Source organism: Moschus berezovskii, chromosome 16 (assembly GCF_049115385.1).
Source record: "Moschus berezovskii isolate FMDL1 chromosome 16, NW_MosBer_1.0, whole genome shotgun sequence".
Lineage (NCBI taxonomy): Eukaryota > Metazoa > Chordata > Mammalia > Artiodactyla > Moschidae > Moschus > Moschus berezovskii.
The window spans coordinates 78657196-78669076 of record NC_142475.1 but is presented as its reverse complement, the minus strand read 5'-3'; the positions used below and the strand labels follow the sequence as shown (position 1 = coordinate 78669076).

The window sequence follows — 11881 nt, the reverse complement described above, 5'->3', positions numbered from 1 at the left end:
TAATTTCATAGTTTAATAAGTGGTGCATTATTTTCTCTTCTCCCAACTTTTTTAATTCATAGGAAGCTATTTATTTATTAAGAAGAGAATGAAATTTTACTTAAATTTTACATATTTACTTGTCTAAATATGTCAAATAAACAGAGAAAAGTTTTTTATCTTAAGCCAAACCATATACAGTTGTATAACATTTAAATCCCAATGTTCTTTTACTAAAAACTTACTTATTTCGCCAGGTCAAATACCCACCAGGATTGGCAGGTTTGGTTTCTCTAAGATGTTTAGTCAAAATCCTAGATACTAACTGATATAAAATTTAAATTAGAATATTTAAAAATAATTGAAGGAGGGGTACTTCTTTGTCTTTTTTTTTTTTTTTTACTACAAGTAAAATCTTAAGATACACCCAATGAACTTGGAAATGGGGATACTACATAGGTGAATAAAAGCTTTTAACCTTGTGAATAGAAAATTGCACACCATCTTCTACTATCTAGATTATAATATTGCCTATTATGTCCTTTTAAAAAATAAATTATAACTGAGATGGATGACTTTTGTTAAAGTTCACTTCAAGTTGAAATTCATTTGTTTCAGTTTATCAACTTGGAAGCAATTTCGTCTCAGTGCATTTGGTGTGTCATATCATCAAGCTTTGCCAAATCCAATCCATCACAGTTGAAGGGCCAAACAGTCATAGTTTCTTCATTACTGAAACGGAAGGACAGCGCAAGCGGATGTTTATCAGTGGTAAATTATCATCCTTCTAACTAAAAAGTTGGCAGAATCATAGAAAAGGTGCCATGAATTCTAGCAACTAAGCAGACTGATCTGTAAGGTAGGCTGTTATAATATATCATTTAATATGTTTTTAGGAAGAGGGTATCAAAAACCATTTTGTGAAGGTAATAAAAGCTGTGGTCCCTTTTCCTGGGCAAATCACATGCAGTTATAAACATGGGATTTTTCATAGCACCACAGCACAATGCTTCTCACCCATAGACCACAGAAGCAAGATGAAAGAAAGGCTGGAAGTTTCAAAAATTTGGAAGGTCAGAGGCCACCAATGGGGCAAGAAACAAACCAGATGCTCTTCTCCAGGGAGCTATAATTCTGGAAGAAACACACACACACTATCTGAACAGGATGTCCTCCAAGAAGCCCAGAAAGATTTTCCCAGTTCTTGTAGATAAACTCTGATTGACATCCGGGACCCAGTATTTCCCTCCTCCAGGTCCCGACTTGGAATATGCACCCAGAACCTCCACCATCCCCCAACAACCAGCTCTATCACTGTTCTCTAGACCAAGTCCAACCCTTCTAACTCCACAGGGACTTATCTACTTTGAAAGTCAAAAACAAGAAATTATTTGTCCAAATTATATTCAAAGCTAAGAAATGCCTTATGTTTCAGCTGTGTTTGAGACTTCAGATTATCTGAGGATGGATGAGGGCAGAGGGCAGTTTGTGAGCAAGCCTGCTTAGAGTGGCTAACACTTTCCCATGTGAAGGGTGCCAGGGTCTGACACACTCAATTTTTTCCCTGTTCATTGTGAGCCCTATTTCTTAACAATATCACAGGTCACCTTACATCCTCTCCTGCTTCAAGTCCCTGAAATCATGAAAATCATGGATATCTGTTTAATACTAAATTAAAATACTACTCAGAACAGTAGAATTTAGTACTTTCCTCCTCCACAACATTGAGATTTCAAACCAAGGGAAGGAGTTTCCATCTCTTGATGTTCTTAGACCTCAGAAGAAGATATTCAGTCTGTTTGTGATTTTGATTACATAGGCTATGCCTTGTCCCAAAGAGAATTTAAAGTAAGAATACATATGCTTTTTAAAACATGTAAACTAGTGTACTTACTATCAAGGTTAATGCTAGCAAATTGCAACCTTAAGAGTAGAATCCGGGACTTCCTCTGTGGTCCAGTGGGTAAGAATCTGCCTGCCAATGCAGGGGCACAGTTTCAGTCCCTGGTCAGGGAAGATCCCACATGCTGTGGAGCAACTCAGCCCATGAGCCCCAACTACTGAGCCCACTCTTGCTGTAACTACTGAGCCCGAGAGCCTAAAGCCTGAGTTCGACAAGAGACGCAAGGAGACACCCAAGCACCACCATGAAGAACAGTCCCCTCCCTACAACTAGATATTGTAGAATCTGCCTACAATGCAGGAGACCCAGGTTCGATCCCTGGGTTGGGAAGATGCCCTGGAGAAAGGACTGGCTACCCACTCCAATATTCTTACCTGAAGAACCCCCTGGACAGAGGATCCTGGTGGACTACAGTCCATGGGGTCACAGAGTTGGACACAACTGAGTGATTAACACGCTCACTTTCACTACAACTAGAGAAAGCCAGCTGCAGCAACAAAGATCCAGGGCAACCAAAAATAAATAAATGAATTAATTCATTTAAAAAAGATAGAATCAGAACTAATAGGTTATTAACCCCACTACTAGCAATATTTAGAAAATGTTAACTAACAAAAGCATTTTAAGGTCATCCCTGAACTCTGGGATTCCTTTTAAAATTCCTATTAAATTTTTCAGGCTTTGTTGCTGACATGAATATATTTCCATATGAGGAAGCGGTGATCTTTTGTGACCATTTTTATCTCATAACCCTTAACTTTCTCTGTTTCCAGGACAACCACATAGACTTGATAGCAATCCCATTATTGAAGTGAACATGACACACTGTCACCTTTTGCACAATATTATAAAAATTCATAAAATACCATAAAATTACTTAGTTTGCAAAGATACACTAGGTAGATAGCATTTCCAAGCCAATACCAACAATACCACATCTGCTAATGATGGTGACAGCCACGAATTTTTGATTGTTTATGGATTTTGACCTAAATGTTGCCACTATCCTACTAACTGATCTCCAGCCAGAAATAAGCATAGTAATTGTCCCCTGGCATCAGAAATTCTGAAAAACGAGGCTTTTTCATAGAGAAGAGGCATTGTGTTGTTTTCATTTGCTGGCATACTTAGAGTCAATTGTGTAATTTAAAAAAATTTTTTCCATGAAAAATAAAAATACAGAATGTTTTTAAACATAAGCAGAATGATGAAAGAAAGAAAGAACATTAATCCATGAGAAAGAGAACAATTCCAGAGACATCTGCCCATCCCTGGTTCCCAGGAGCTTTGGTTTTAGTTAGTTCTGCAGAGATACTACAGAGAACCTCTGTCTGTACAACTCAGAGAGGTGACTTATCAATATCATACCACCCTCAAACTGTTAGCAAAGCCTGGACCAACAGAGAGAAATACCCTAAATGAAAAGATTAGTAAAAATATACCTCTTCAAGGCTGTGTGTGTGTGTGTGTGTGTGTGTGTGTGCTCGGTTGCTCAGTCCCTCAGTCATGTCCAGCTCTTTGCGACCCTATGAACTGTAGTCTACCAGGCTCCTCTGTCCATGGGGTTTCTCCAGGCAAGAATACCGGAGTGGGTTGCCATGCCCTTCTCCAAGGGATTTTCCCAACCCAGGGATCAAACCCAGGTCTCCTGTACTGGCAGGTATAATGGGAGTAATCTTCACTGCTCTGCGCCAGACTCTGAGTGAAGGTGGGAGGAAGCCACCAATCTGACGTCCCTGGTGAGCACTCCCTCCTCCAAGAAGGAGGAGTAATAAGTAGAAGCAATAGTCAGTCCCTCGTGTGCGTTTGGCGCATGAATCTCCCCCACCAAATCCAAGTGAAGACTTTACAGCAGTCTGGTTTGCTGCCTGAGGGAAACAAACACAACTGTTCCTAAAGGAACAGATCTTTAGTCAAACCTGAATTATAATTACATATAAGATTTAAAATTAAAGTTTAAATATTTTTAAAAATGAAAGTCTGACATGCAAAAGGATTAATGAATAAAGAAGAGGGTTAATATGCAAACAAACTAAATAAACCCTGACTTTATAAAGCAGTAATAATAACATCTAATGTGGGGAAGATCCACTTTGAAGTCAGGAGAAGTAGGTTTGATTAAAGAAGTCTATAGCTGTATTATCCGAGAGGATGGTAAGGGTACTGATTAATTTTAAATGTATTATGTAAAACATGTATATGAACATTTCTAGGGTAACCAATAAGAGAAAGAAGTATTGACTGAGGGGAAAAAGCTATCAGTTTAAAACAAGGCAAGAAAAAATAAAAATCATATAACTTGCCATTATATGGCAAAAAAGTCAGTTTATCAGGAACACACACCATTTCTAGTATTGCAAGCATCTAATAACACAGCCTCAAAATATATAAAGCAGAAATGTAGAGAACTCTAATACAAATCAACAAAGCTCTTATCATGATGTAGACTTTAATTTCCCCAGTAAGTGACTGATAACACAAAGATCAGTAAGGCTGTAGATAATTAAACAATACACAAACCTGAGCTAACAGACATATATAGAACCCAATTTTTAAAAAAACATACATAGAATATTATGAAAATGACAATATATTGGAAAATAAATACCAAAGAATTACCATCGTAAGACCATGTTTTTTAAGCATAAGGTAGTTAAGGTAGAAATCAATAACAAAGAATAACTTGAAAGAAAGACAAATATTAGAAAACTAAAATTTACAATGTGTTTAAATCACTCACTAAGTACATAGAAATTAAAAACAACATCATTACAGAAAGATAACAAAAATACAAAGTCTTAAAACCTATGGGATATAGAAAACATTTCCCACTGAGGCCTTAAATGTAGTAGACTTTACATAAAAAGGAAAAGCAATGAGTATACAAGTTTACAACCAGCTTACGAAGTTAGCAAAATAAATAGAATAATCATAAAGAAAAGAAAGCAACTAATACATAGCAGGTATTAATGCAATAAAAATAAAGATAAAATTGAGAGGCTCAACAGAGTCAAAGCTGTCTTAAAAAGCTTCTCTAAAAAGGGAAACATCAGGTAACAATAATCAACAAGAAAAATCTTGCAAATAAACAATACTCAAAATGGGAATTACTCATAGAAGCATTAAGAATATAAATAATAGAAACAACTTTATGCCTATACATTCGAAGATTAGTTAAATAAGCAGATTCCTCTAAAGACGTAAACATTTAGCCTGACTAAGAATTATCTAGATGTCTAATGATCTCATAGCATTAACTAAATTGAGATGCTACATAAAATTCTCCCCTGAAAAACAAACCAACAGTTCCAGAAGGTTTAACAAATGAATTTCACCAGAGCATTAACAAACAGATGATTCCAATCATATGCAAACGCATGCGGAGAACAGAAAAAGAGGGCACACTCTCCAATTAGCTTTACGAGGTTAAGTAGAATCATGATATCACAACCAGGGGAAAAAACAGTGGGAGGAAGAAAATTCCAGGATAATCTTACGTCTGAACTTAGACACAAAATCCTAAGCAAAATGTTTGTAAACTTATCTCATAAAATACCAAAAAGATAATCTTCCATGAGAAAACTGGGTTAATTTCAGTAATACAAGTTTGATTCATATTAAACGTTCTAATCATACAATGGCTTAAAATAGGAAAACAAAGTCTGTGCTGATGACTGAATTACCACTGTGGGCATTTGAGGTTCAACTCCTTGGGGGACTCAGAAACACACCTCAGAATGGCCACCCAGGGCGTGAGGAAGCTGGGGTATTGCTCGGCCCATCAGGTTAGGGTCCCTCCCGGGCATTTCTGACAAGCCCTGTGCAGGCTAAGCCCAGTCCTCCAATCACAGGACAGCCAAGAAACTCAAGTGCTTGGGATTTGAATCCCTGGCCTGAACCCAATGTTGCTGTTCAGTTGCTCTGACATGTCCGACTCTTTGCGACCCCATGGACCGCAGCACGCCAGGCTTCCCTGTCCTTCACTATCTCCCAGAGTTTGCTCAAACTCATGTCCATTGAGTCGGTGATGCCATCCAACCATCTCATCCTCTGTCACCCCCTTCTCTTCCTGCCTTCAATCTTTCCCAGCATCAGGGTTTTTTTTTCTCCAATGAGTCAGCTCTTTGCATCAAGTGGCCAAAGTATTGGAGCTTCACCTTCAGCATCAATCCTTCCAATGAATATATAGGGTTGATTTCCTTTAGGATTAACTGGTTTCTGAAATAGCTTCCCTGATAGCTCAAACGGTAAAGAATCTGCCTACAATGCAGGAGACCTGGATTCAATTCCTGGGTCAGGAAGATCCCCAGAGAAGGAAAATCCTCAAAACTGAGGAGCCCTCGGGTGGCTGGTGGGTAAGGATGCGGTGCTCTCAGAGTCTACTATGGGTGCGGGGAGCAGCTCACAAGAGCCCTGAGGAAGCAGAGTCCATGTGCATTCAGGGTTGGGACAGTCTAAAACCTGGGATGTAAGGAATTGGCCTTCACTCCCAAGGAAGCAGGGGGTTGGGCAGAGAATGGCACCTTATTTGATTTTTTAAAAATGCATGCTCTGGCTACTGTGTCATGAACAGTGTCTGAGAAACCAGGGGTAGAAGCATGGAGACTAGTTAGGAGGCTCTGACCCTGGCAACAAGAAAGCTCGACCTGGACCAGAACATCACATGGAGCAATGAGAACTGGTCCCGCTCCGGGTATATCTGAAGCTGGAGTTGACGACTTGCTGATGCATCAGACATGGAACAGAAGAGGAGAGACCTCAGGGTGGCTCCGAGTGCCTGAGTCGACAGCCTAAAGTCTGGAGCTGCTCTGTACTGAGACAGAGAAGGAGAGGGGAACATGTGGGGCAGGGGGAGACAAGGGACTCCTGATGACCCAGAACCCTGAGTCCCGGGGAACCAGCAGCAGGGCCTCAGGAACTGAGGCAGCAGATGGGGACCAAATAGGGAATTTGAAAACCTTCATGGGGATTAGAGTGAAGGAGGAATTAGAATCTTCTCCCCACAACCAAAAACAAAAAAAAAATCAGATGTCACTTTAATTATGAGTTGCTCTGTCCTCATTTGCAAACATCTTTAGGAAGCTTGGTTGTTGTACCTGTGAGGTTTCTTTTTTTTTCTGCCATGTTCACATCAGAAGACACAGTTAAAACAATTGTTGTTCAGTCACTCAGTCGTGTCCAACTCTTTGGGACCCCATGGATTGCAGTACGCTAGGCTTCCCTGCCCTTCACAATCTCCTGGAGCTTACTCAAACTCATGTCCATTGAGTCAGTGATGCCATCCAACCATCTCATCCTCTGTCACCCCCTTCTCCTCCTGCCTTCAATCTTTCCCAGCATCAGAGTCTTTTCTAATGAGTCAGCTCTTCGCATCAGGTGGCCAAAATATTGGAGCTTCAGCTTCAGCATCAGGTCTTCCAATGAATATTCAGGACTAATTTATTTTAGGATTGACTGGTTTGATCCCCTTGCTGTCCAAAAGAGTCTCAAGAGTTTTCTCCAACACCACAGTTCATCAGCAGCAATTCTTCGGTGCTCAGCCATCTTTGTGGTCCAGCTGTCACATCTATACATGACTACTGGGAAAACCGTAACTTTGGCTAGACGGACCTTTGCTGGCAAAGTGATGTCTCTGCTTTTTACTATGCTGTCTAGGTTTGTCATAGCTCTTCTTCCAGGGAGCAAGCGTCTTTTAATTTCATGGCTGCAGTCACCATCTGCAGTGATTCTGGAGCCCAAGAAAATAAAGTCTGCCACTGTTTCCATTGTTTCCCCATCTATTTGCCATGAAGTGATGGGACCAGATGCCATGAACTTAGTTTTTTGAATTGCAATAAATATAGTAAAAAGAAAGAACATGGTGACCAGTCATAAGGAAGGACGTTCCTAGTGGTCAGACACATTGAAAAATGGAACAAGCTGGTTCACTGCTGGACACGTGGGCAGGGACTGAATGACTATCTGTGGAGATGTATCTGAGGAAACTTTCCGTGAGGAGAAAAGCTGGCTGGGACGGCCTCGAAGATCTCTTTCGATTCCAAGGTGCTCAGGACTTAGTTTCCACGAGAAAGATGAGAATCTATCCTTGTTACTATAAGGCTGGATACTGGTGCGACCTTGTTCATCTCCCCCTTTGCAGCCCTTTACTATCAGAACTAAAGGCTAGAAACATGACTCCTTAAATGTAATAAGGATAGAAAGCTTTATCCTGTGTACCCAACACGTCTTTCTAGTTTAATTTTCTGTTGCACACGGCAACCCACTCCAGGATTCTTGCCTGGAGAATCTCATGGACAGAGGAGCCTGGCAGGATACAGTCCATGGGTTCGCAAAGAGTTGGACAGGACTGAAGTGATTTAGCATGCTGTCCACATTTCCACAACAGTCGCCTTGTCTTTTCCTTCCATCCTTCTCACTCCTGTGAGAGGGTGGGGTCAGAGGCCAGTCTCTGGCCCTGACAGATCAGAATGAGGATTGTATGGCAAACAAAATGTGTTTCCGGGCCCTTGGTAAATGTGACTGATGATGACAAGAAACACATGAATCTTCCAACCTGAGAGAGCAGGGACAAGATCAACTTTGAAGGCACAAGAGTGGGGGATGAGGAGCCCTGGGCCATCACCCAGCGTGATCGGCTCCCCAGCTGGGGAATGTCCAATCTCTACTATGCTTCCTGTGGGTCCTCACCAGCTCTTTCCCTCAAGAAGTATGCTTTCCCCTTCATATGTTCATGTACAAATAAAAATGATGCCACTTCTGGGACTCTTTGTTAACCCCAACAATGTAAAGAATCATATGTAACTGAATGCTCCTTCATGTGAAGCTTAGTTTTAGTCAATTTCCAAATGTACACACTTAAAAATAGAAACACGTGAGTACTAGGCAGGGTCTGAAGCCTTCAGAATGTCAGAGTGCCGCCCACCCCACCTGTCTTCTCTCTCCACCTGAGCAGCCGGCTGCCTTCACCACAGCATCCATCTCTGCACTGCCTACCTCATCTCCTCCCCACCACAGTGTAAGCTCTGCAAGATCAGAGGTGCCCTCCCAGGGCTGAGCACCCAGTTGCTATTGTTTAGTTTCTCAGTCGTGTCTGACTCTTTGCGACCCCACGGACCGTAGCCCACCAGGCTCCTCTGTCCATGGGATTTCCCAGGTAAGAGTACTGGAGTGGGTTGCCATTTCCTCCTCCAGAGGATCTTCCCCACCCAGGGATCAAACCCACATCTCCTGCATTGGCAGGTGGATTCTTTATCCCTGAGCCACCAAGAAAGCCCTGAACACTTAGCACGTGACACCAAACATCTGCCAAATAAATGCAATTTTCTGGCAGACGCCATCTTCCCAGCAGGCAGGTCACACGTGCTGTCTCCTTGCTCTGCGCCCACGGTGGCTGGTAAGACCTGGTACCTCTTACGAGCTCACTGACTGTGCTGGGATCCTGAATTATTGTTGTTAATGATTGCTGTTACTGCTGTTGTTTGCTTTGTAAGCAGAATTAATCTACCACCACCTTTAGCTTACGCTCATATCAGGAAAGTTTAAGATTGTTGGAAATGGTGAGTAGAGTAGTATTAGTCTCAGTCGTGTCCGACTCTTTGCAACCCCATGGACTACAGCCCACCAGGCTCTTCTGTCCATGGGATTCTCTAGGCAAAAATACTGGAGTGGGCTGCCATTTCCTCCTCCAGGGGACCTTCCCAACTGTACATAAAGGAGATGTCATTAATGTGCATTAGAGGATACCCCAGGTTAACCTGTTATAGAAAACGGTCTTTTGAGTCTTTTAATTCTATACCAATTCTATACCTCTGGTTGGCAGATTGTTTGTTTCTTTACTTAGGTTTTAAGGTGAATGACTTGGGGCTATTTGTTTCCATCAACCTGATTGCAAATCTAAAGGCACAGTTGAAATGTCTATTTTTCTTGTTATCCTCAGAAGAGATTGCTGCAAATCTACTCTATGATTCTCATTCTTTTCAGCTTATAATACAAATAGCTTATTAGTTTTTGCAACCTATGTCTTATAATAAAGCAGTGCTGAAAAATTAAATAGAAGAAAGTTCAGTTGCCATATAGGCCACGAAAATGATTTGTTGGTAGTGATTTTTAAGCTTGATTCTAAATAGATTTATGAAGAATGGCAACTTGGAAGATGCAGTTCAAATTTTCGCTATATAAGGTACCTTGAAATTATAGGCTCACTCTCCCTAAAATTTCAAAAAGCATAGAGCTTAGACTCTTAAAGGTATAGCAGTGATAAAAGCTTTCACAGTCATTTATAAAAAGCAACACTTCATAGTTTTCTCTCTCCAATGGTTCTCTAATATACTTGTAGAAGGAAGGCAATGGGAAACCAAGAATAAAGATAGCTGATCTTTCCACAACTAGGCTTTCTACCTACTTTCCCTGTTCAAAGAAAAGAGGAGACACCATCTTGCAACAGAGGCTTCATATATAACTGGGCTTCTCCAGTGACAGCATTTGATGCCCCGTTTCTCTCAGTTCTCCTTGTTGCTAATGGTCAGCCTGGTGATGGTGGTGAAATGGGAGCAATTAATCTGTAGATGAGGGAGGGCTTCCTTTAACAGTTGAAGGGTACCGTCTGGCATGATTCCAAAGACTTGCAGTGTTTTTAATGTGGGAATTTCCCCAAGTTCAAGTAAAGTTTCAGGTATTATGTCATAGCACCAACTGAAAGATAGATGTTGGAGGTAGTTAGAGTTGGTAAAATTCTGGAAAGCAGTCATTTTTCAGCATGGCTCTATCACTTAAGTCTAGGTGGACAAGATTGGGACATCTTCCAACTAAGGTAGAGACATCTGATCTCTGCAGATTCTTTCAGTACCCGCTGAGATCCAGCTGGGCGATGGCCTCCGACATGTGTGCAACAGCCACCTGTACGTGTTTTTCAGTGAAGTCATAGCACCAAGAGAGGTTCAGCTCATCCAATCTGGAACAGCTATTCAGCAAAGTCTTCAGGAAAGATTTGCAGAATCCAGAATACCCAGAAAGGTTTAGTCACAGTGAATTTGTGTTCTGAGCAAGACTATTGACAATGGGATCCGAAAGCCGAAGGCCTTCCAAGGCTGAGGTTCTGCAACTTTGAGCAGTGAGACAGAAGGCCATGCAGGGTAGATACATCTATCACAGAGTTTGACAGGTCCAGGTGCTGTAGATGAAAAGGGCTGAAATGTTCAACTAACGGTTGGTCCATAAATGATTGTGGACAGCAGAAGGCAACCACCCCTTGGGACAGCAGCCGACCAACCACATCTAGGTAGAGGTTTCTGCCCACAAGGTCTGCCAGAGAAACTCATCAAATGCTAGATGTTACCATCTCTCACAAACACTGGAGACTTTCAGGAGTTCAGGGAGGCACAGACAGGAAAAGATTCCTAAGAGCAGCTCATCTGGAAGGGAGTCCCAAGAAACACCTGGAAAGTTCTCTCGGTTTAGCTTAGGTCTGCGGACAATCACAAAGTCCTTGTCATTCACTTTGCTTTTCAGTCATTTTAGTGGGGGACTCCGTGAATGGCTCAAGTTTGAAAGTAGTTCCTGGGGGATGTTCTCACTGTCCACCTCCTCCTTCTCCAGGGCTGAGATCCCCATGTCTGAAAGCAGTTCAGAAGTCTTGCTAGAACCCCATCCCCATGTGAAACTGGTAGTAATGTTGCTACTCTGGCCGGGTATCTCCTGGAGGTGTTTCCTGTGCGTGGTGTCTGCAGGTTCAGGAGTTTTAAATGCATGCATTAATTGCAGAGGTGCCCACCTCCCAGATTCCCGCTTTGGTGCACAGTGAAATTGTGAAGTTGAAAACTAAAGTGATCTTAAGTGTTTCTCTTCTACTTTATCATTATAAAAACACAGTGATGAAGACTTTACCTTAATCATACTCCCAGATGGATTCCAGCCACATTTAAGAGCCACAATGGCTCCTTTTTGTTCAAAATAGATCCATATGTTTTCATGTCTGGGTTTACTAACAGCCCTTGTTATGTA

At 41.5% G+C, this 11881-nt stretch overlaps 1 pseudogene; it reads right to left on the bottom strand.

The window, feature by feature from the left end:
* Positions 1–10330: 10330 nt before the first annotated feature.
* On the bottom strand, positions 10331–11632 carry LOC129560009 (S-phase kinase-associated protein 2 pseudogene; annotated as a pseudogene).
* Positions 11633–11881: the final 249 nt, after the last annotated feature.